General features: G+C 38.6%; 1 protein-coding gene across 6 annotated transcripts in view; it reads right to left on the reverse strand.

Annotated features, from left to right (window-relative positions):
* LOC131977138 (cyclin-dependent kinase-like 5) overlaps window positions 1-24,646 on the reverse strand; it is a 54,278-nt gene that overhangs the window by 21,368 nt on the left and 8,264 nt on the right. The window lies entirely within an intron of this gene.

The raw sequence follows: 24,646 nt of genomic DNA on the forward strand, positions 1-24,646 counted from the left end.
AATTGTAGAGCAAATATTGCTGGGTACCTGTAAGAGTTCACATCTTATAAAAAAAATCCTGCAAAAACAATCTGTGTCACTTGTTTACAAGTATGACTGACATGAAATAATCAGCAGTACATGGAGCAAACAAAGAAATATAGAACTAATCACCACTGAGTCACTGTTTTGCTGAGACACTTCTCATCAGCCCTCTAAGAAGTTCTCTGTGAGAGACGCCCCACCAGTAGCCCCATTTCTCGACATGTCCTAGTTAGGCCTGGTATTTCTGCCTATGGCTCAGAGCTGTGCTCCAGTTTCCCCCCCTCAGAAAGCCAAAGGCAGCCTCGCACCACTCCAACATGGATCACAGTTAACAGTGAGCCCTCCTCCCAGCACGGAGAAATGTAAGATGACTCACAGCAGGGTCAACTTCATGAGCATCTCTGAGCTGTGCACACACAAGGTAGCCTGAGTGAAGGGAGATGATGCGCTGCCGGGTTTAAACGAAATAACCTGTTATATGTCTCAATGTTGTTCGCTAAGAGAGGGATCAGATTTATCAGTTGCTGCTGTTCATTTTAACTAACCTAGATCACATGTGTTGAGAATTGTACAGGCTAATATTGTTTGTACTGTACATCTAACTCTTTACTTATGGAAGTCTGCACACTGGTGCCAGTGGCTGTAGGACTGTCTGAGCCCAAATAATACACACAATACTGTCATTGTTGTCATTGACAGTATTATGTTTGTCAAAGTATTATACTGTTCTTGTCATATCTGCATACGATAAGCCATGTTTGAGAGCTGACAATGATCACTGCAACCAAATATACAGTGAGGGAAACAAGTATTTCATCCCCTGGCAATTTTGTGATTTTTGCTAAATTTGACCACTAACAAATGAATGAAAGGTCTGGACTTCCGGTGCAGCGCTACAGCTAGATGGACGCATAACCGTGAGCTCCTGCTAGTTGGTTTGGATAAAGTACCCCCTATCATTATAAATAGCACTGAGACCATTTTATTTTAAGTATGGAAGGAGGGAGAAAACTAAGGAGTCAGGCGATGAGTAAAAATGTGAGTGAAACGAAACAAAACCCAGAAGTGGCTGAACCTGAACACGAGAGAAGCAGCGACGACGAAGAAACAATGCAAGCTGAAGCTAACACCGACCAGAATGTCCTGCTTCAAGCTCTAACAATGCTTCGCACAGAGTTAAAAGACTTTAAACAAGAAATGAGACAGGACTTGGACGGATTTAAAAACGACGTCAAGAAAGTTTTGAAAGACGATCTCGCAGAGTTTAAAGGTGAAGTTTTGCAGGAGCTGCAGAGCCAAAATGCTAACATAGCTGAGGCACAAACTCGGATAGCTGACATTGAGTCGGCCTGCTTGGAGATGAAAGAAACGCTACTGGCGGTGGTGAAAGAAAATACAGAGATGCGGGAGAAAGTCGTTGATTTGGAGAGCCGCTCAAGGAGAAACAACATCAGAATATACGGGGTGCCAGAAGAAAAAGAAAGGGGATCTGTCGCGGAGTTTGTTAACGAGCTGTTCATAATTGTTAATTTTCTGGAGTTTCACGTCAAGGAGTTGGTCTTGAGGAGGGCGTGGCAAAAGAAGATTGAGATTGATGGCAAAAGACTTTATTTTGACAACGACTATGCGACGGACATCATGGAGAGGCGCAAGGCATACGGCCCCATCAAAACAGCGCTGAGGGAGAAGGCCACAGGGTACCAGACACCCTACACGAAGATGCGAGTGCACTGGGACTCCGGTCTGGTGATCTACAACACAGCGGAGGAGGCAGCGCGCGACTTGAACCGACGCGGAATCAGGGTGAAGGTGACGACCAAAGCAAACACCGAGGCGGCCGCGGGAGAGAGACTGAACGCCGTGATGACATGGAAACGCACCAACACCTCGGACAGCAGAGAGGCTGACGGAGTTCAGACGAGCCACGGACTAGAGAATCTCCAGTGGATAAAAAGATAAAGGATACGCCACCGAGTGAACTTAAATACCAATATTAGTATTTTTTTTTTTCCTTTCTCTTATCTTAAAGGATATTTACCTTTGTAATGTAGAGTGTTATTTACACACACACCTGGGCCATACAAGACATGACTCACGACTTAAATTTATAGATTAGTAAAACCGACAGAGGGAGTGTTCCGTAGCAACCACGAAATGTTGGACAATTCTAGTTTTTGTGGGTTTTTTCTCACAACTAGGGAGGGCCCCTACTACAGTGAGGCACTAAACCCTCCTCCCACCAACAGGGACCACAAGGGATGTTTTAGTACGTCTCCTTTTTGGAAGTCACATTGTTCAGTGTTCAACTGTTATTCTTTGGTTATGTTCAGAGTTGGATTACCACACAAATTCATTAGTGATGTCACGGTATAGTACTAAGATACTGTCGTTGAATATTAATGGTTTAAATAGCCCTGTGAAACGTCAGAAGGTAATGACCAAATTAAAGAAGGACAGATCACAGATAATTTTTCTTCAGGAAACACATCTGTCCAGTCAGGAAAGTGAAAAACTTAAGAGGTTTGGCTACACCAACTCATTTTATAGTTCATTCCGCCATGGATGTAGAAGAGGTGTGATCATACTTATTCCAAACTCAGTGAAATTTGAATGTATCAAAAAAATTTGTGATAAAGAAGGGAGATTTATTATTGTGAAAGGAAAACTGGAGAACGAAATGGTGACACTGGTTAATGTTTATGCTCCGCCTAATAGTCCAAAACAATTTTTCACAACCTTATTTGACACTCTGATTCTAGAAATGGATGGAGTATTAATATGTGGTGGTGACTTTAATATTGTGATGAACAGTAAGTTAGACACGACAAATAAGAATAAACATACCAACCAGGTTACGAGAATGGTTAAGAGAACGCTTAAAGAGTTTGGGATGGTTGATACATGGAGGGAGCTGCATCCCTCAGAGAGATTACAGGAGGATCTATGTAGGGTGGGGAAGTGTGTGATCCAAGAGGCTGATGTATCGGATCACTGCGCGGTTCTTCTCGAAGTCAACTTAAAAATGCAGGAGAAAAATACTCTATGGAGGCTAAACGTGGGAATATTAAATAACAAGTCAATGGTGGAAGAGCTAAAGAAAGACATTTTAACCTATCAGGAAGAAAATGACAACGGAGAGGTTACCCCCGTTATTCTATGGGATGCTCTTAAAGCAGTTATAAGGGGAAAACTGGTTGCAAAGACGGCAGCAGTTAAAAAAAACAGAGAGGAGGTCTATAAAAAAGAAAAGGAAAAGCTGTTAATAACTGAACAACAACACAAAACTACACAAGACCCCTCATTGCTTCCCAAAAATAAGGAAATTAGGGATAACATAGATAGAATATTAACCACAGAAATTGAAAAGAAGACAAGATTTTTAAAACAATCCTATTATGAAGTGGGACCAAGGGCAACCAAACTCCTGGCAAAACGATTAAGAAAACAGCAAGCAGATCGAACAATTCACAAGACAAGGGATATGAATACAAATCAAATAATTAGTGACCCAAAGGAAATTGGAACTAAGTTTATGAACTACTATAGAGAATTGTACCGCCAACCTCTCTCCGCTGACATCAACCAAATGAAAGCTTTCCTTGACAAACTGGACTTACCATCAATTGGAAAGATTCAAAATGACCATTTGACTTCACCCATTACAAAAGAAGAGATAGAGAAAGCAATAAATAGACTAAAATCAAACAAATCTCCCGGCAGTGACGGCCTACCATCTGAATGGTATAAAACATTTCGGGGGCAGCTTATACCTCTACTTGAAAAGTCATTCAACTACACACTTGAATATGGTAAAATACCCCCTTCCTGGAAAGAAGCGGTGATATCAGTGATCCCAAAGAAAAGCCACAGTGAGACTTGTTCAGATTATAGACCCATCTCATTACTCAATGTTGATTATAAATTATATACTTCAATTATTTCAAAAAGATATGAATATTTTGTTAGTGACATTATCGAAGAAGACCAGACAGGCTTTGTTAAGGGACGTCAGTCCCATGACAACATAAGGAGAACTCTACATATCATAAACCATATTATAAAAAATCAAAAATGTGCAGCTTTAATGAGCCTTGATGCTGAAAAGGCCTTTGATAGCGTTAACTGGTCCTTTCTATATCAGGTTCTTGAAAAATTCGGACTTAATGACAAAGCTGTCAGATGTATTAAATCACTTTATCAAAACCCGACTGCAAGGATAAAAATAAACGGCAGTCTCACTGACAGCATAACTTTAGAGCGATCTACTAGACAGGGGTGCTGCCTCTCCCCAACCTTGTTTGCAATCTTCATAGAGCCCCTGGCGCAAGCAATCAGGCAAAATAAAGATCTTAAAGGTGTGGAGATTGGGGGAGAAGAACACATTATTGGACTTTTTGCGGATGATGTGGTCTGTTTTTTGGAGGACCCAGATACATGTATCCCTATATTAACCAATCAACTTGAGATGTTTGGCTTTTGTTCTGGATACAGGCTGAACCTGGCCAAGACACAGACCCTAACATTCAATTACTCTCCATCCCAAATCATACAACTAAAGTACAATCTGAACTGGAGAGCAACAACAATGAAATATCTAGGGGTCACTTTAACACAAAACACTGATGATTTATATGAAGCTAATTACGTCAAACTGGATAAGGAGATTTAGAGAGCGATTTGGATAGGTGGGCCATCCTTCCACTAGACATTGGCTCACGAATAGAGACCATAAAAATGAGTGTTTTACCTGGCTTCTCTACCTGTTTGACTACCCATTGAGATACCAGAAGAACAATTCAGACTGTGGGACAGAACCATTTCAAGGTTTATATGGAATGGTCACAGGCCGAGAATCAAATTTGAAACGTTACAGATTGGAAAGGATAAGGGGGGCAAACCTTAAGGGATATTTCCATGCTGCACAAATTAGATATGTAATTTGTTGGTGTGACAAAGATTATGTAGCTAAATGGAAAAATCTGGAAAAATCAGTACAAGGAAGAGAAATTCAAAGTCATATTGGAGACAGAGAAGAAACAATGGTTATAATGAAACAGGTGAATACTGTCACTCAGTTCACTCTAAAATTATGGTTTAAGCTGGTACGAAAATATAAACTGGAGAAAGAGCTCCGACTGCTTCGGTGGATGGCTTATGACAAGTGCTTTGCACCTGGTTCTCTTGACCATAGATTTAAACAATGTATTCCTAATGGATTAACAGCAATATGTACAGTAATTAAAAATGGGAATTTTATGAGTTTCGAGGAGATTAAACAAAAATATGATTTAAGTAACCAAGATCATTTCAGATATTTGCAGATGAGAGACTTCTTCAATAAAGAAATAAAAAACAGTGTAAATCTGGATAATGTTACGGCTGCCTGCCGTTCTGTAGTTATTGTATTTCTCTGCATTACTCTGTATTCATGTAAATTCAGCTGTGAGGTTGCCTGGAGGTGATTGGATCTTCTGGAGCTGAGAGACCACCCACTTCCTGGTTGCCTCTACTCCTCTGTGATTGGTGCGGCAGAGATTCTTGCGAGGCAGCCAATCAGAGGACATCAATCAACAGGCTGCACCTTATAAAAGGATCGTGTGTCCACAGTTCATGGTGGCTGTGAGACAGTGAACAGTCTGCCTTTGCCGTTGGGTCAATTTGTGAAAATTAAGAGTATTGTGTTAGTGTGTGTGTTGTAGTATTGTTCAACTGTCTGAGGAGTTACAGACATTGTGTTATCTTAGGACACTTTGTTAATTTTGTAGTTTACAACTTTGTTTGTTAATGAACACCAAGACTTTGGACACCCTTTGTTTAAAATCCTAGTTTGTTTTGTTTCTTAGTTTTGTGTAAGCTTATGGTTGCTGACCTCCTTTTGTTCTATAGTGTTTTGTGTAAGCCAAGAGTTTGGTAATTTATGTTAGTTGTATATTGTATTGCATATTGTCAGCTCCATACAGCCTCTTTTTGTTAGCTTTTGTTGTAAAAGCATCCTCTTACTGGTTAATAAAACCCTGATTTAACCAGAACCTCCCAGTGTTACGTTCCACCTTAATTTCTATACCCTTTTCACATGTTACTGCTCTCAAAATCGAGCCGGGTCGTAACAATAAAAATTCAATAATCGGAACTGTAACTGAAACCAACAATGCAAAGAAATTCAGAATAATCTCTATAATATACAGACATTTAATGGAGGCCAGGGGGAACACAACATTATATATTAAACTGAAGTGGCAGAGAGAGCTGGATGTGAACATCTCTGACGACGAATGGTTACATATCTGGAAAACACAGCAGTCAACGACATCATCACGGGTTTGGAGATTATATTGCTGGAAAAACTTAATTAGATTCTTTATAACACCCAAAATTAGGAACAAACATACTTCATTAACACAGCCATGTTGGAGAAGCTGTGGAGATATAAATGTCGGCCATTCGCATGTGTTTTGGCTCTGCCCTAAGATCGCGAAATTCTGGGAAGATGTTCATTTAGCTATAGGCAGAGTTTTGGGTTATGTTGTACCTATGTCTTGTACATTGTTGTATCTTGGTATCATGACGGGTAATGTTGTATTAAAAGACGACAGGTACATAATGAAAATTATGCTAGTAGCCTGCAAAAAGGCAATCACGAGAAGGTGGTACAAGACAGACCCACCAACACAAGAAGATTGGATGAAAATAATGGACGAAATACACATTATGGAACAAATGACTCATAAAATAAGGATTCAAGAGGATCAATGCTGCCGGAAATGGGAGAAATGGACAGAATACATAAAAACGACAGGGCAAGGACTATCACAGTGACATTAATACAGGATCTAACTGTAGAAGTATAATGATCCAACATGTTCCTTTTTTGATGTTAGTTTTTTGTTGTTGTTTTGTTTTGTTTTGTTTTATTTTACTTGTATGTATAATGTTCTACACTGCTTTAAGGGAGAAACAATAAAAAGAAAGTTATAAAAAATAAATAAAAAGAAAGGTCTATAATTTTAATGGTAGGTTTATTTTAACGGTAGAACAGAATATAAAAAAATATCCAGAAAATCACATTATATAAAAATTATAAGTTTATTTGCATTTTATTGAGTGAAAATAAGTATTTGATCCCCTACCAACCAGCAAGAATTCTGGCTCCCACAGACCAGTAATTTTTCCATGAGGCCCACAAATGAATCCTCTCACTTTAATAAAGTACTCCTAATCTCAATTCATTATACGTATAAAATACACCTGTCCACAGAATCATTCACTCAGATTCCAACCTCTCCACCATGGGCAAGACCAAAGAGCTGTCTCAGGACGTCAATGACAAGATTGTCAACCTGCAATCTGTGGTTGGAGCCAGGTTGGACACACTGGAGGAGGTGGTGGAGAGATGCACTGTCAAGATGTGTTCGAGTCCATCTTGAAATACCCGGATCATCCGCTACACAACACCTTTATGGACCAAAAAAACAGCAGTGGATGGCTCCTCTCTCTCTGTTGCAGGACGGAGAGATTCAAAAGATCCTTCGCCCCAACAGCCATCAGGCTGTCTCATTCTTCAAGAGTTACCAGACTAACTGAATTTCCCCTCAGGGATAAATAAAGTAATTTTGATTGATTTTGATTTTTGACTGATTGCACAAGGCTGAAATAGGCTACAAGACCATCAGCAAGCAGCTTGGTGAGAAGGAGACAACCGTTGGTGCAATTATCTGAAATGGAAGAAAGACAAAATAACCAGCAATGGCCCTCGGCCTGGGGCACCAAGCAAGATCTCGCCTGCAAAATTATTTCCCTCACTGTGCAGCATATATCTCAATAAGCACTGGACAACTGATAATGGCAAATGTAAAAATTTGCTGAATGCAAATCTAGAATTCGGCTAAGGTTGTTTTCATTGCAGAGTTGTTTTTGTGCAGGTATTAATGATACATTTAGCATTCATGGTCCCAAAACTCTGGAATGAGCTCCCCCTACAGATCAGACTACAGATCATCAGATTGGCCCCTACACTGCCTGTTTTTAAATCTCTTTTAAAAACCCAATTCTTGTGTTTTTAATCTGTGTTAACTGTCTGTATTCTGTATTTTGCAATTCAGTGCTTATTGTTGTGCAGAGCTTTGGTCAAATGCGCTTTATAAATAAATTTGTATTGTATTGTATTCATGATTCTTTTTAGCAGTCCTCAACGTAAACGATTTTAGACAATGTAATCTGGGGGATTGTTATGAGGTCAGAGAAGATAATTCAATGAGTTGGGGAAAAATGTGACTGGAGGTTGTCCTATCATATTATTACTACTATTCCCAAAAAGGAATCTAATATATTGAGTAAATGTTCTTCTGTTGTCCTAATATTACATTCAGAATACTGAAGAACCACATTTTCTTGGCATTACTGGGGATCTTTGATTTGTAATTAGGGCAGCCCAGATTATTATGTGGTGGATTGAAATCTAGCAGATTTGCCAGACTAACATTCATTCTGTGAACTCTACTCCAGCATAGTATAACAAAAATAGGTTTCAAGACAAGATTAGTAAAACGGTTTATGCCAAATTCTTACCCTACCTACACTATGTTATGTAACTTGAAAATTGTAACATCACAAAATGTTTGACTCTTTTCAGGTGGCAGGAGTGAAAATTAGTCATCCTCAACATTTGTTGTGTTATGGTTTCAGAATCTTGAAGACAGTTGGAGAACAATTAGATACAATAATGAATGTAGGCTCTACAGGATGAGTTTTGGCAGCATGATTGGCAACTATTGTGTTTATCCTCAGATACTGTACATTTTTTTAGACATTTCATTATTACATAGCATGAACGTTACTGCACATGTAAATGAGAATTTACTTTGCATGACAGGTTTTAATATTGTACAAAATAAACATTTTCTAAAAGTGTCTCAAAATTTCTTGGTGCAAACTTTTTTTTAAAGTTTTTTTTTTTTTAAGTCATGCCTTTTTTAATGCCTGGTACAACTAAAGATACTTTGTTTGGACAAATATAATGATAACAACAAAAAAGATCATAAGAGTTTAATTTAAGAGCTGATATCTAGCCATTTTCCATGGTTTTATGATAACCAAAATCATTATCAAGAAAAGCATGGAAAATGGCTAGATATCATTAAAATGAACAATAAATTGAAGAAAACAAGGGTCGTCTAATATTTTTTTCATGACTGTATACTGACTCTTTCAGAAAATATCTGCATTTGTTATTACCAGTCAGACATTGGTGTGATGATAATAACAGTAACTTCCAAATGACTTAAATGCATCATACAGTCATTACAATGCCTAAAAGTTGCTCTCTTGCCGAGAGTTAGGTTAAAAAAAACTCCTCCAAGTCTATACAGAAAAGCTACAGCCAGCAGGTGGGGTTCTCTTTCAGGGAGTTAGGAACTACTTCATGGCCTGGAGCAGTAACTTCAGAAGGAGGACCGCCAGGACTTGCCCAAGAAATAAGTCCCCCATGTAACTCCATGATACTACGACTTTTTTTTATGTCATTTTTACATCTCCACCCAAATTACCCAACCAGTAACTTCATGGCTTCTTGAATTCTTTGCTCCAATTCACAGCACATTACATCAATCATTTAAGTTACTTCTACTTCAAGCCAAAACCACAGGAAGTGTTAGAGATCCTGAAATCACACAGTATGAAACTAAATAATAGTGCACTTGTGTTCACATAAACACAAGCAAAAGTCAATTACGTTTTTGAATTTATTATATTCATGGTGGAGGGATCAGTGCAAGCTGCTCTGAACCATTTTGTGTTAACATTTTATTTTAAGCTCTTTAGGAATTCTCATGTGGTGACTGACTCTGAGACTCATTTGTGTGGGAGAGAACCCAAGCTGGGTAAATTATTATTTACTATGAACATATTGTCCCTCCCATGACCTTAAATAGCACAGATTAAGCACCTGGGTCAAACAAGACCACCTATTTTTTACCTCCTAAAGTTGGGCATCCTAAGGTACAATATCTATCACTTGTTTAAGTATGCTTAAATAAGTAAATTTAATCAGGCAAAAGAAGGCATCAGTAAAACTTCTTCAAAAAAATTCTTATGTTCAACAATAATAACAAGTTTAACAATAATTAGTAAGACCTGCAAACTAGTCCAACTCATTATTCAGCAGCAATCTGCTGCAGTACAGCTCACATCCAAGAGAACATCTGCTGTGACGTTGATAAAGTTGTGATTAAATCTTATACAGTAAGATTTCTCACAATTCACAGTGGAGACATTGATACGTCAGTTTTATAAATCCGTAAATATCACCCACTGGAAATAATAAAAGCAATTAATTACCAAGTTATTCATTCATTTCACAATCTTATTTGCTTTCCAAGGCACAATTAGTCAGTGGAGGATGCAGTCATACCCTCGCTGTGTAACATTTCATCGTGCATCATGCTGTCATCCGGTCTGAAGTGCATGCTGCCAAAGTTCTGTGGCAAACTACAACACTGAACCCAGCATTAAGGACATCAATTTTGTGTCAGGGACGTACTTCTGCACCGAGCACAACATTATCAAATGGATAATGCCAAGATCCAGTGTCATGTCTCTATTTCCACTGTCCAAATAAGGGGATCAAACATAAACGGCTTGGCTGTGAAATGTGTTAATAACAGCCTTGTGGATCTCTCGGATGATGAACGCTGAATGAAGAGTTCAGTTGGTAGCAGTGATATTACCTAAAAAAAATGGGACTGTAAATCATAGACTGTAAGTGGATGTAGCCGTTGGGTCTGAAAGGTGAAGCCAATGTCGAACTGCCTTGTATTCTTTTTCATGGCCAAAAGGGGACGAGTCCAATTGCATAGAAGTCTATGAAAAAATTACCCTACTTCTGAGGCGTCCCGGTGGCACACCTGGTTGACCACGTACCATAGAGGCATTGTCCTTGTAATCGGGCGGCCCGAGTTTGAATCCGACTCGGAGCCCTCTCGGAGCCCTTTTCCATGTCTTCCTCTCTGTCTCCCCTTGCACTCTCTCTTTCCTACTTCTCACTTCTGGATTTTCCTGGCCAAAATTAGCATCCCAATTACTATCACGGTTAATGTGAGCTACAATTGCATCTTAGTAATCAAGCTAGCTAGCACACCAAATATGGTCACTTCTAGCACCAAAAAACAAAATGACTAAAATTGAGTCAAAGTCGAGGCTTGCCAAGCTATAGTTCACAAACCAATGGTTGATGTCACAATGGCTACATCCACTTTTTAAATACAGTTTATGCAGGAAATATATTTCAGCAACTCAAACTCCTCAGTAGATCTTGATAAAGATACTCAGCAGTCCTTGTAGTGACAGAGCTTTCTCCTTTTGCCCGCTGAACATCTCTCAACAGCAGGTTTGCTGAAGCAGCACTCCAAGCAAAAACAGAGGACTGCAGGTGAAGTTCAACGTGATTGCAGCAAAAAGACCCAAGACACTAGTCGGCAAGGACAACCCCTGAGGACTTCAATATTGGAATGGACTTTAAACTCTGAGTGGAGTAAGCAGTGTGGTGCTGTGGCAAAACTGATACTAGTGACCCAGCAGACCATTTTGCAATAACATTGCATATTTTTGCAGAAATTTAAGTTTTATGTGTATTCAGACAGGATATATGAATGTTTATCACCACAATATGTACCTTTTATTTCTTATTCATCTTTTATATGTGCAAAATGTTCTTATTAATGATGGTCAATGATGAACCACATAATGCAAAAAGAAAATTAGAATGACAAACTGGCCTGTAGCATGTTAGCTTTTACACAACATAATCTAAATCTGCAAAAACAGTCCTGTAGGGTTATTAACAGGAACATGGACCTGTGTTGTTTGATCATAGAACGGGCTGGTGCACTCTCTGGCATATCATGAAAAAGACCACATCCAGGACTCCTGTCACAAAGGGTACATCAACAGGTGGACTGGGCCTGACAGTCTGCGTTCGACAATGCTTAAACTTAAAATAGCCTTAATCTACCAGGGGACAATGACATTCAGACAGGAAACGTGTGTCCCCTCTACATCTTTCCGTCTCTCTGGCTCCTAATAGGACCAGATAGACAAGTGCTCCACTCAAGGTGACCCATTTAACGCTAGATGTGAAAGTCCTTTTTTCCTCTGCCGTCCCAGTTTCTGTTCACTGGGTGCAAAAATAACTGTTCCCTTCAAAGGGGGCGGATGGACTTTTTTTTCTCCACTAAATAAATCTAGATGTTACTGACAGCCACTCAGCTTATTTAGGAGGAATAAAATTTAAGCCGACTGCATCAATTCTATTATCTGTGGGAAAGGCGCCATCGGTTACGCAACCTGAAATATGACGCCGAAGCAATGCTAAAATAAAAGATAATTGAAAAAAATTTCTGATCAAGATAGGACAAACAACAGATGATTGCAGAGTGACGGTGACTCATTTGATGCTACATGGCAGCTCCTAAAACAGTGATGGGCTTGATAGACCTGGTCAATACAACAATTACTCACTTTTGGATGATTTTTACATTATCTCCATGTAACAACTCAAAGTCACAGGAAAAAGCAATACAGGCATTAGGGAATCATTTCCAACAGATAATAGATTTCTTCTCAGTGTGCAAAGTGGCACAGCATTGCAGAGTAAATCATCCATGAATCACACAGAGCAGAACTAAAGAATTTCTAAACTATTACATAACCTATTTAGTGACATCTCTACTCAACTAACGAGCGTCACAAAGTCACATATGCAAAATACTTGTCTCTATTGACCTGAAGAGTTTCAGCAGGAAAGTGACATCAAAGTGTGACATTTAGTCCAGGTTTCCACTATTATTGTGTAACAAGCTTGTCATTCTTAATTTTAATTACCACCAGCAGCCAGTTTGCTTAGAAAGCACAGGAACTGGAAAAAGAGAGCAAATTAAATGACATATTTTTGTAGGCCAACCCGGAAGTAGCACCATAATGGGGTCTATTAAGAATTCGTCTATGGGTTTTTTGCATTGGATTTCAGATCATTGCAGAAAATAAGCTCTGTGGCAAACACACGTTTCTCACGTTCACGCACTTTGTTCAGCAGGATAATCTTCACAAATGAACACCACTTTTATGTTTGAAGCATTAATGCAGGCTACGAAAGTAAAAAGCTAACGTTATGCTATAGTGAACTACACTACGGTCACGTGACTTAAACATCACTACTGTAACAGATGGTCTCCGACAAGCTAGCAAGCTAGTGAAATTGTAGCCAAATAAATTGTTTATTAACCTAATCTACAGCATCTAACAGCTTGTAAGAGCACTGAAAAACATGACTAGAGGCTGTAAGGTAGACTGTTGAGAGAGTTCCCGTCCGTATCAGCGTGATGAGATTAAATGTCCCCAACAACCACTGTTATCTCATTTAACTTGTTAGCAACTGCCGTTTTAAGGACACGTAAAAACTTATATTTACTAACATATTTTATTCCTGTTGTGCTCGATGTGGGGAAACAGCTAACCTGGCTCAGCTTACCTGTGATGCTGGGACCAGTTGCCAGGCAGCCGGCAGAGCAAACAAGCCTAAAGACATTTTGCTGGTGACAATCGTGGTCAAATGTTGCCAGTAATGCTCTGTGCAGTTAGCCTGGGTATACCCAGACTGCCTTGCGCGCTCGAATTTAATTTCGAACTGCGGTAGAGTCTGGAAACTAGAGGGAGATCTTAGCCCTGTTTTAGGGATCCAATCACAGAGCGGGGAGGGACGGCAAGACGATGACGCGTACTACTCGGCACTTGGAAGCTTGTAGTTTTCCGGATGCAACATGTCTGCAGCAGACGCGAAACTCTCTTTAGCTGTAGATGGTGTTTTAAATAGTTTAGAGCGAAAGTTGAAAGGCGAAAGGTCTCTCGGCGGCTCCGCTGAGATCACTGGCATTATGGTAGCGGGGCTATTAGCGCCGTTAGCGGCTAATAGCTAATAGCCGCTAACGGCTAATAGCCCCGCTACTGCGGACAGCGGAGCCGCCGAGAGGCCCGCAGCAGCTTGATTATTGCCCATAAAATCAGTGGATGTGTGTGGCTGAATGACATGAGGGGGAATAAAGCGTGAAAATAAATAATCTTGCAGAAAGCGAGAACTGGAGAAGCAAAGCAGCAAGCAACACTCATTTCTGTTGCTCTACTACGTCATCTGGTATAACTGATCTGATTGGCTAAGAGCTACCTACAGACGCTTTTGATAGACATTCTAAGCGTCCAATAAACGGCTCCGGAGGATCGTAAACCACACCTCCTCTACGGAAAAATACATTGCTCGTTGCCAGACTAGCCCTCATTTGAGAATAGTCTGGTGTTAGCCAGGCTACTGTGCAGTTGCAACTTGCCATTAAACAGAACAAAAAGCTGTTAAATTGTGGGATGGACAGCCATGTTCAATCAGAGACAGCACTACCCTGGGCAAATTCACCCAACATGCAAGTTAATTGTACACAGTGAACTACAGAAGTGTAAAAGTGTTAAAACAGAAGTATCTTTATTGAGGCTGCTCTCAGCCAAAAAATCGATTAGGATATTACACACACATACAACAAATAACATAAATTAGTGAGCTTTAGGGGTGCTGATGGATCTTCTCATCTAAGGTTAAGCAATGAGGTTATTTCCGAAAATGTCAAAGTACATCTTTGAGCATCAGTGCTTTTGAAAATGTTCACCATAAAAAAATAATGCAACTGCTACAACACAAAACTTGCCAAGCTACTTTTAAGCTTGTTAATGCTGTGGGTAACCCTGCATCAAAGAAAGTATTTTAAGATCAGATTAATGATAGGTTATGTGAACTGATCAGGACAGAGACATCTGACTTGAGTTACCACTGGATACTGCAATCGGAGGTTAAATGACAAAAGCAGAAATGGAGTGAACAAGGGGCAGGCCACATAAGGACTGTTCCTCTCCATCATTAAAGGTGGATTTACTATTGAAAGACTATTTCCATGAATTTTTAAACAATATTTGACAGTTCAAACTCAGAAAGAGGGGGAGAGAGAGAGCAGATAGATGTAGCCCCGCAGAAGTACAAATTTGATTAAAATTTTATATGTGTGCACTGTGCACTATTCATCGACTGAATTGGTAGCACAGGCACTCAGGGTTCCATGCTAGCTGGTGTTTAAGGCTGAGAGCCACACACCATAAGAGGAAATCATACAAACCTTAGTGGCCAAACACCACCAGTAGGAGGTGTTTGGTGCCTTAACAGGCCATTATATATGGTTTCACATCATTCTAAAAAAATAACACTGACTGTACTGCTCATACTGCTTCACCATTGGCTGAACACGCTCAACAAGAAAGGCTCCATGTTGGCATCTGTCATTAGCCCTCAGGGGTTTTGTGAACCTAATTCATGCCAGGAAAATACAAGCCCATGCCATACTGGAGCTGCCAGGGAGCCTTCACCATAAGAAGCAGGCATGTAGACTCCTGTTGGCATGTGCCACATATGTTCTTACTCACTTGCTAATAATAGGATGACTCACATGATCATGTGATGCTTGCTGCTGCTCAGGAGAACACTTGCTGTGTACTTTGCTCTCAACTCACTAAATTGCTTGTTTATGTTTAATAACGAGATTGATTATGCAATGCAGGCTGTCCACAGTATAATTATTCTCTGCAAAGTTTTCTACAGACTGCAATTAATGGAAGTGCTGATGTATTAAATAAATGGAAATTGATTTGCATGTTTACTTGGCTGTCAGTTTCTTCAAGCATGTCAACTAATGCATGGACGTCACATCCCTGTCAAGAGGTATTGTCATTTACAATTACCTCAAGCTGATGTCTTTCCCTTAGATTTTCATGCCAACATCACATTAGCTTCTGTTCTCCAAGAACATTAGGGTCAGCTGTCCTCCTGCTCCTGTTCCAATAAGCTTAACCCCTCAGGTGGGCGCTGACGACTGTCTGTCTTCCACTGGCCATAGCTGGCTCAGTTGTAACACTACAGTACTGATACTGGTATCATATGAAACCTCTCAATTGTTACCAACTACGTCATGATATATTAGAGGTCAGGGAAAAAATCGATCTAGCATAGTATTGCGATATTTTTCGTGGCAATATTATATCAATTCATGGCCGCCAAGTATCGATATTTAGCATTCCAACAGCCGTCAGTATTTTCACTGTTTTTGTTTTTTTCCGGATGCCGTAGAGGGCTCACTTTTAGGAGACACTGATATCATATGAAACTACAAGATCTAAGGAATCTATGGGCACCATGTGTGTGTTGTTGGAAAGTTGTCGATATCACGCTGCAAAATTAGGCTTTTTTATGTTTAATTAAAAAAGTTTAAAAGCTTAAAGTTGAGGAAAAGTTTGAGAAAATGCTGCAGTTGTTGTCGTCCATACATGTTTAATATCAGTTAAGTTCAGTTTGACTGAATCCTTTGTTGGTCAGCCTGTGGGTTTGACTCTCATTGTGGAGAAATAAAAAGACTGACGTGAGATGAACAGACTTTTGTCTCTTATTTGACAAAATAATTCTTGATTTAATTTAATTTTGTGGGCACAAAATGCTGTTAAACAGTTAAATCGCAAAATGCTTAAATTCGTATTAATATCGTATCGTGACTCAAATAAATAATGACTGAAAGCTGAGACACTTTTGGATTAAAAGAGCCCAATTTTATTGTAATGATTATGTGTGATTATGTTCACATAGCAGTTTTTCATTGTAGTGAGAACATTTTTTTAAACTTAATCTCACTGTATAAAATGGCCTGCTGCTACCTCTTCTGAGCAATTTCCAGCACTGAAGTAATCACCACCTAATCACTGAAAAATGCAAATGCAATACAAAACTCCAACTGGTACCAAATCACAGTCTGGATTTTTCTATGGTGTTCTAGGTCTTGGTGTCTTTGATGTTTTATTATTGACTATTATTATAAATTCTTGAATCGCCAAAAATGTTTAAATTTAGCCCTAAATCTGTGCAACAAATGGCTGCAACAACTAATGTGACATAATTGAGCATGGGAATAACTTTCTTATACTCCCATCACAATGTTCTAAGCCTTTTTTAATCGTTTTACAATGTGTTGTATTGATTTAATAATTAATCAATTAGTTTTTATTTCAGACTGAAAACTGAAACAATTTCACTCACAGTGCTGAGCTGCGTTTCAAATTAATCTTCATGTTCAAAGCTCTCAGATGATATACACGTACACTGTACCACTTCTATGAGACATCTTCTGTTGACCTTTTAGCTACCGCACCCATCAAAAAAAGGGCAGAAAAATATGTTGCAAAATATCACAGGGAATCTTAACTTGACATTATTTCAAATACTATGTTCCATGTACAGTTGGTTGCAAGCCTTTCTCGTGTTGCTATTTATAGCATCAAAATACAAGAAGATACAACAGGCAAGATGCACAATGCATTACCTTATGTGATCTTGAGCGCTCCAAAATGAATAAAACAGCATTTTGCATATTAAAATTATGTTAATAAAACTGCCAATAAATTAAATATGAGCGTGGTATATGTTATCTAGATAATAAACATGCTCACAGCCTTGCATTTACACCTGCTGTTTCTATGCTGTCTCATCTGCATTCTGTCAACACTTTAATGGGTTTCTTATTTTAGATGTGCAGTATGCCAAGCAGGCAATTAGGTAAGGAGGTAACAAGCCTGTATACTGTCAACAAAAACAAACATGGCGGGCGCACATTTACCACAAGTGATGTTAGTGTACAGCCTGTACTTAATTTTTCTTTTGATGTGGAAAAGAGCTGATCACACACACCCGCTCTGCAATCTCCTTTGAGGTATTTGCATGTAGCAGTCATCACATACGACTGTGAAACTCTGATTTCATTGGTGATTTAAAGGGCAAAATTGTGCTTTTATGCTGTCCTGGAGACATATCAATCAGCACTCATGACTTCTCTCCTGTGTGGGCAGATACTTTTTCAATGATGCAAACTACTTTAATGACTGCATTTACACTTGTCTGCTTCTGGCTGAAATCCAATCATTATGTAGCCAGGCCACCTCCGCAGCCAGGGCCAGAGCTTTTCATAAAGAAGCTTAATTTTATAAATCTCCTATGATTAATAGAAAGACATTACGGATAATTAAATACTTTAAATCTTCCAAACTGAATCATTTAAGAGCCTGAGTGAGGAGACAGAGCCCAGATGCAGTTAATGTTTTACCTCTCTGTAGTCAGAGTGGCTGGGGAAACCAATCCATGGGATGATAAGCACATTCAGTATGATGCTGTGTGTAGTCTGCATTCCTGAGAGGTGTTCCACGCTTAAATAAATACTCACCCACCACAGCTATGTTTACCCTCTCACTCACATTTCCCATACTGTCACGTGCTAAAGAATGGTTATGTACAAGCCTAATCCAGGATTAAGATTAGCTTTTAGAGAGAAGCCTTTGTATTTGGCTAACTTCAGAGTAAAGTTTCCATTTAGACACAAAGTGTTTCAACAATGGACAATCCCATAGTTGTTGGGAGGATTTATCACACCGATCTACCAGTGAAACCAGTGTTAAACAGTTCAAGGACACCTCACCTTTTACAGAGTTTTCAACACGACTGTTGGTCTCAGCTGACTCATTCATGGTTTACCAGTTGTGATTAGAATGTATTTAAAATATCTGATAAGTGCAAACAGTTATTTTTCATGATGGGAGCATTTGTCATACATGATTCCTTTAAGGCTCATGCCTGTTTTTACAGTTTCTGTCTATGATAAATGGCCTAATTTTGGCAATTAAAAAAAACAAGAAAAAACATCTGTTTTAAACCTGCCGGTGCTATTAGGGGTTGAGAGGGACGCATTTCTTTTTCAATATATACTACGGTATCATTTTAGTAGAATTTTGCTGCTATGTAAAGCAAAGAGAAAAAGGTGCATACAATAATTTAAGATCTACGACACAAAACAGCCCAGTCTTGAGAAATACAAGATAAACCTTTTTGCCTTTCAAATCATTTTGGATTACTACAACACATGAAGAACAGTGGGTGAACTTTTTGCTGGTTCAACTTAGAGCCATATGTAGGTTAGCTTGCTCTCTAATCTACCACGAGTAAACATGCCTTACAACATGTCAATGAACTCAAGGCCAAACTGGAGCAAGCAAAAGGGTGTTTTCCACTCTCAGTACTGATATTCACAGTTTCGTCAACACAATGAATTTACAAATTAAATGCCAGTAACCAAGGTTACCGCATAACTGTGACATTCTGAATTTTGAATTTGCTGAATAAAACACAAAAGAGACCTAACAACCGATTATTATGTAAGATTCCTGAGAAATAAAAAACACACTGATACTGAATAAATTCAATAAGTAAGAATATTTGTCATTTTTACAACGTTTACAGTTCATAATTTTTCCTTAGGGGTGATAAAATTATCTTTTCATGATCTATCAAAGACAATCATAAATTTATAGCATAAATGTATATCACGGCCATAAAGTTTGGAAGCTGTGTGCATTTTGTCTCCTTTTTTCATAGAGATATTGGTAAAAAAAAAATCTCTGTCCAGACAGACCATCGACATCAAGAGAGGTACATTATTATGACCTCGCCAACAGTCTGCATCGTTGTTGTGGGTAGTTACATGGTAGTTACACAATTACATCAATTGAAATGGATTTTCATATGTACAGGGAGCATAAATTATGCTTAAGAGGGATATGAACATATGTACCAAATTTCATGGCAATTCTGCCAATAGCTATTGATACCTTTCACTCAAAATCACAAATGTTAACCTCTTAGGAATATTTATAGACTCATAAGGAGTCATAAGGAGTAATCTTCTGGGAACCATGAATGTCTGTACTAAATGTCATGGCAATCTGTTTGCTTGAACTTTATATATATAAAAAGGCAGCTTACTGACTTTACTGAAACACTCACTGAGGATAGTATGATGAAGATCAGTGACAAAAGCCTCTTACATTAATTACCTTACAAGAAATTAGCATAATTCATGTGGTTTTATCAAGCATCAACAGACGAGGAAAGACGAGCATCCTTCTGGTTCAGTTGGCAAAAACGTGCATACATAGTTGCAGCACCCGTGAACCTAGCTTTCTCCTAATTTTCTCTCATCACACCACAATAAAAAACTGCATTCCAAATACAGAGTGAGCAGAAAAGAAATTGTTAACCCAGACATGTTCTTTTGGTGATCCATTTACATGGACAAGAAATTAATAAAAAATGAGCCAGAAGTACAAGACAAAAGCTTCTCTGTGTCCCAGTGTGCTCAACACATTTGACACAGCAGCATGTTGCAGTTTTAGTCTTGGTGCTCCTTTATCAAATAGCTGTGGCAAAATCTGGCTAGAGAGTACAAGGCTGAGGGTGGCAGGGGAGCTGAAAAACATTGTTAAGCATGGCAAAACATAAAAACTGTGTCCCTTTACTAGGTAACAACAATAATTGCACCTTAAAGGAATCATTTGGATTGCTGCCGTCATTCAGCCTTGTCCTACTGTGTCCTGAAGCTTTTATATCCATCTAATGTCTTCAAAACTACTAGACTCCATTGACAAAAACAGTAGGAGTTTCTAGCCAGCTTCTGCCTTGATCAGATAATTTGCGTAATAGTGTGACTTTAAAGGGTTAGTTTGGATTCACCAAAGTCACAATATAACACAACCTAACCAATTAAGGCGGAGGTAGACCAGAAACTCCTGTATTCTGCAAGGTAAAATTCCTGTTTTTTTGCCAATGGAGTCCCTTTGGAGAGAGCATACTTTAGATAATGGCTTTAGTTTCCCATCAGAAGGGGCTGCCTGATGGCAAGGTAAAATAATATAAATATTGTATATATAGCGTAAACTAGGGATGGGAATAATTAATTGATGGTCAATTAATGTTCGTTAAGAATTTGGTTGATCATGTGGAATTCTTAATCGATCTATGTATTTTTAAATTTTTATCTCTGACTGTGTATCAGTATCACTGAACTGAAACACGGCTGAGCTTTCAGTTCTGCGGCCGTACGTCAATAAGCCAATGAACTGAGAATTAAGTTGGATAAAGCTTCAGTTTGCAAATTGAAAGTTGCAATAACAATTATAAAACAAACAGAAATACAAGAGTATTAATTTGAGCAAAACTAGCTTACTGTAATCAAATCTTGTAGCAAATCTTGCTAGCATGAATTACTAGGTTTAATTTTATCCAAAATATATTTAAACACAAAACACATTTAAATATGCAAGATTACTGTGAAAACTAACCTCATGCCTCTTCGGGGGCTAAAACATAAAACATTGAACTCCTTGATGTTATCTTTACAGTTTAATCTCACGTGAGTTAGTTTTACGATCGATAGGAAGCCTCTTCTCGTCCTTTCAAAATAAAAGCCTCCGTTATCAAAACAGGCTTTTGCATAGTACTGTATATATATCTTTTATTTTGCCCATGTATGCATGCTGCGATGAATCAACTAATTGATCGTTATAGATGCTGGAGTTGACAGGTTTCTTCCAAACACCCATTCCTAGTGTAAAGTGTTTTTTTTTTTAGGTAGCTAAAATGCATTTTGCTGCTGCCCCTGTCATCAGCAGTACATTGCTTAGCTCCTGTGTTGATACTCCTGTCTGCTCCAAACTAGGGGGCATACTGACCACCATCTATTGAAGATAATAAACTGAATATGGATACAACCTCATACAACCCCACTTCAAAAAATCTCTATCTCTTCAATGCAAGGCTGCAACATCAAGCATCATGTTTTATACCAGCTTCTTGATTACATTTAGTCTGTATTCTTTCATTTATTAAACTCTAAATGTGGCGATATGACAATATATATTGTCAAAACGATATGACACTGTCTTTTGTATAAAATGTTCTATATTGATTACAGCAGTATTTCCTGTCAATATGACGACGGTTTGAGTTCTGATAATTGCTTGTGTGAGTTAGTATAATAAAAATAGGTTTCACCATGTGGCTATTTCATATAGACCAGGGGTCGGCAACCTTTACTAACAAAACAGCCATTTTTGGACAAAAAACAAGAAATAATGTCGGAACGGAGCCGCAAACCTTATTTTGAGCCTCACAATGAAGATGTAACAGCCTACGAAGACTAAATTAGCCTACAAACATTACTGATAAGTAATAATGAGCATTTATTAATATGATTTTGTCAGAATGTAGCGAGGAGCCAAGTGCAAATGAGGCTGGACACCAAAGAAATATCGCAGGAGATTTGGAATCGAAAGCTTGTCTAGATAGAGAAACTCAAAACTAGACTTGAAGTTGGCAAAATGTAGATGTTAAGGTGCCGGGCTGTAGAAGTTTTAAGATTGTTTTTAGGGAAAACAGAAATAACTGTTCATGTCGTATGATTTTTTTGTCATAGCCACAGTGAGCCACTGCAGATGGCCTAAAGAGCAACACGTGGAGCTGCAGGTTGCCTACCCCTGATATTGACCATTTACTTATTAAATTATCAGAAAACCTGCTGTATCATGATGTATATTACTATAGAGATATAAATGACCTATATCAGGATATCAGCCCTGAGGCCTATTTTGAACCAACGACCAGCCATACAGAGATGTCAATACACACAATCCTCATAAATACCTGTCATTATGATGGCGAGGAAGCACATTATTCTCATCCATGTCCTTTAACAATAGCAGTCAGCACACAGAGTGATATACTGCATATACTTTCAGCAAGCAATATAAAGAGAGTACTTTTGCGAGAATAAAAGATGGGCTTGTGATATTAATTGCCCACATTTACATATCCACTTAGGCTACTACACTGACAATGAAAAGATAACCCCTTAAAAACGTCCAAATAATGTCCTATCTCCTATCCTTCTCTCGATGTCACTTCCATACTAAGCCCAGCTGACTCTTAAGGCCGTGTTCAGATGTTGTGAAGCATATGTGGGTGTAGGCACATCCAGCAGCCTCTTAAATAGATTCACATTATTATGTGGAAATTGATGAATGCATACTCGTATTTCCATCCTTTCTATATCTGTCCCTTGATCGCTCTTGCATCTAATTATTCCTGTTAAATACATGTACTGTATAAACCAAATTTGAGGGGCGTGTCACTGGTGAAATAAGTACGTTCTGTAAGCACGAGCAGCTGCGACTCAGCGGCAGTTGTTATACAAATACAGCCATTTTCTCTGGCCAGTGCATTTCCCTGTCCATAGCCACGGCACTATTAAACCCTCTGTAAGCTTATGTGTTGTTCTTCTTTGTAAGTGTCATGTGTGTGTTTGACTGTGTGCCCAGGTCTGTGTGTATGCACACATAATTATGCAGCATAGATCTGTGAGTTAGCCCTTGAAAAAACATAGCTGTTCATTCACACTAACAATACAATATTTTCCAGATGGCACTGGTCCATATCGATCCACAGCCAGAGAATTCATCCTCCTGTGCTTTCACACGTCAAGCAATGAAGTTCCCAACAGATATTCTTTTAAAGCTGCATATATTATGGAATTTCCAACACACACAAGGCCCACACAGAGGGGTAGCAAATGTCACACTTCTAGGGGATTCTTCTTCCTTTGTTATAATAAAAATGTAATGAGCTAATTATGAAGACATTCCAAGCTTTATAAACTAATGTCAAATCAAGTCATGAAAACACAGCTAGCGAACACTCTTTAAACTTCAATACTGTCACTACATTGCAGACAGTAACCCAGTCAACCACCAATTAGCACTGTTAGGAGAAAAGCACCTTATTCCTCTATACCTAATTGCCATTACGATGGTAATCTCCTCTGAGACAAAGAATGACTGTTTGACCTGTTGTATGCATTGTTTCATGTGCTACTTCTGTCATGTAAATCAGGAAAATACAGAATGGCAGTTAAATGTTGCACATTGTTCACTGGCTAGCTGCTAACTTTGTCTGCTGTCTGGTGATTTTCTTGACAAACAACTTTCAAATTCTACATAATAATTTGAAGAATTCCACATGAAACATAAATATAAAATACATAGATGTCTTAAATCTGCATTAGTTGATTTTTTGGGCCACTGTAGGGAAACAAAACAAGCTAAAAACAAACAAATATTACAGCTGTCAATCTCTTTCTAAAATCTAATTTGAATGGAATTGAAAATATACTAACAATTAAGACCATAAAAACATTAAATAAATGTACAAACTACTACAGCTATCAATACAATGCATCAGCAGTACAAATGCACTATAGAAATGTCAAGAATATGGTGTTTATTCTGTAATTAAACTGTAATTAAAACCAGAGCCCTAGGTCAAAACTGGATTATTGAGTTTGAAATCAAAATCAGATTAATATTGGCCCATAATAGTTATTTTATTCTCCAACTTAGACCAGCTGATATATCTGTCTGTCCTTTGATGCTAACTGTTCTGATAAACACCTCAGATGCTGAACAAGTGTGATGAATATTTGCAATTACAAAGGATGATGATGTATTTTCGCACAAATAAACAGAGTGTTACAGACAAAGCAAAAGCCTCCGTCTGTTGTGTGGACCTAACTGAGGTCTATTGATGCGAGTTCTGTTGTATAAAATGGAGACATTGGCATTTGCA

This window comes from Centropristis striata, chromosome 9 (genome assembly GCF_030273125.1).
Source record: "Centropristis striata isolate RG_2023a ecotype Rhode Island chromosome 9, C.striata_1.0, whole genome shotgun sequence".
NCBI lineage: Eukaryota > Metazoa > Chordata > Actinopteri > Perciformes > Serranidae > Centropristis > Centropristis striata.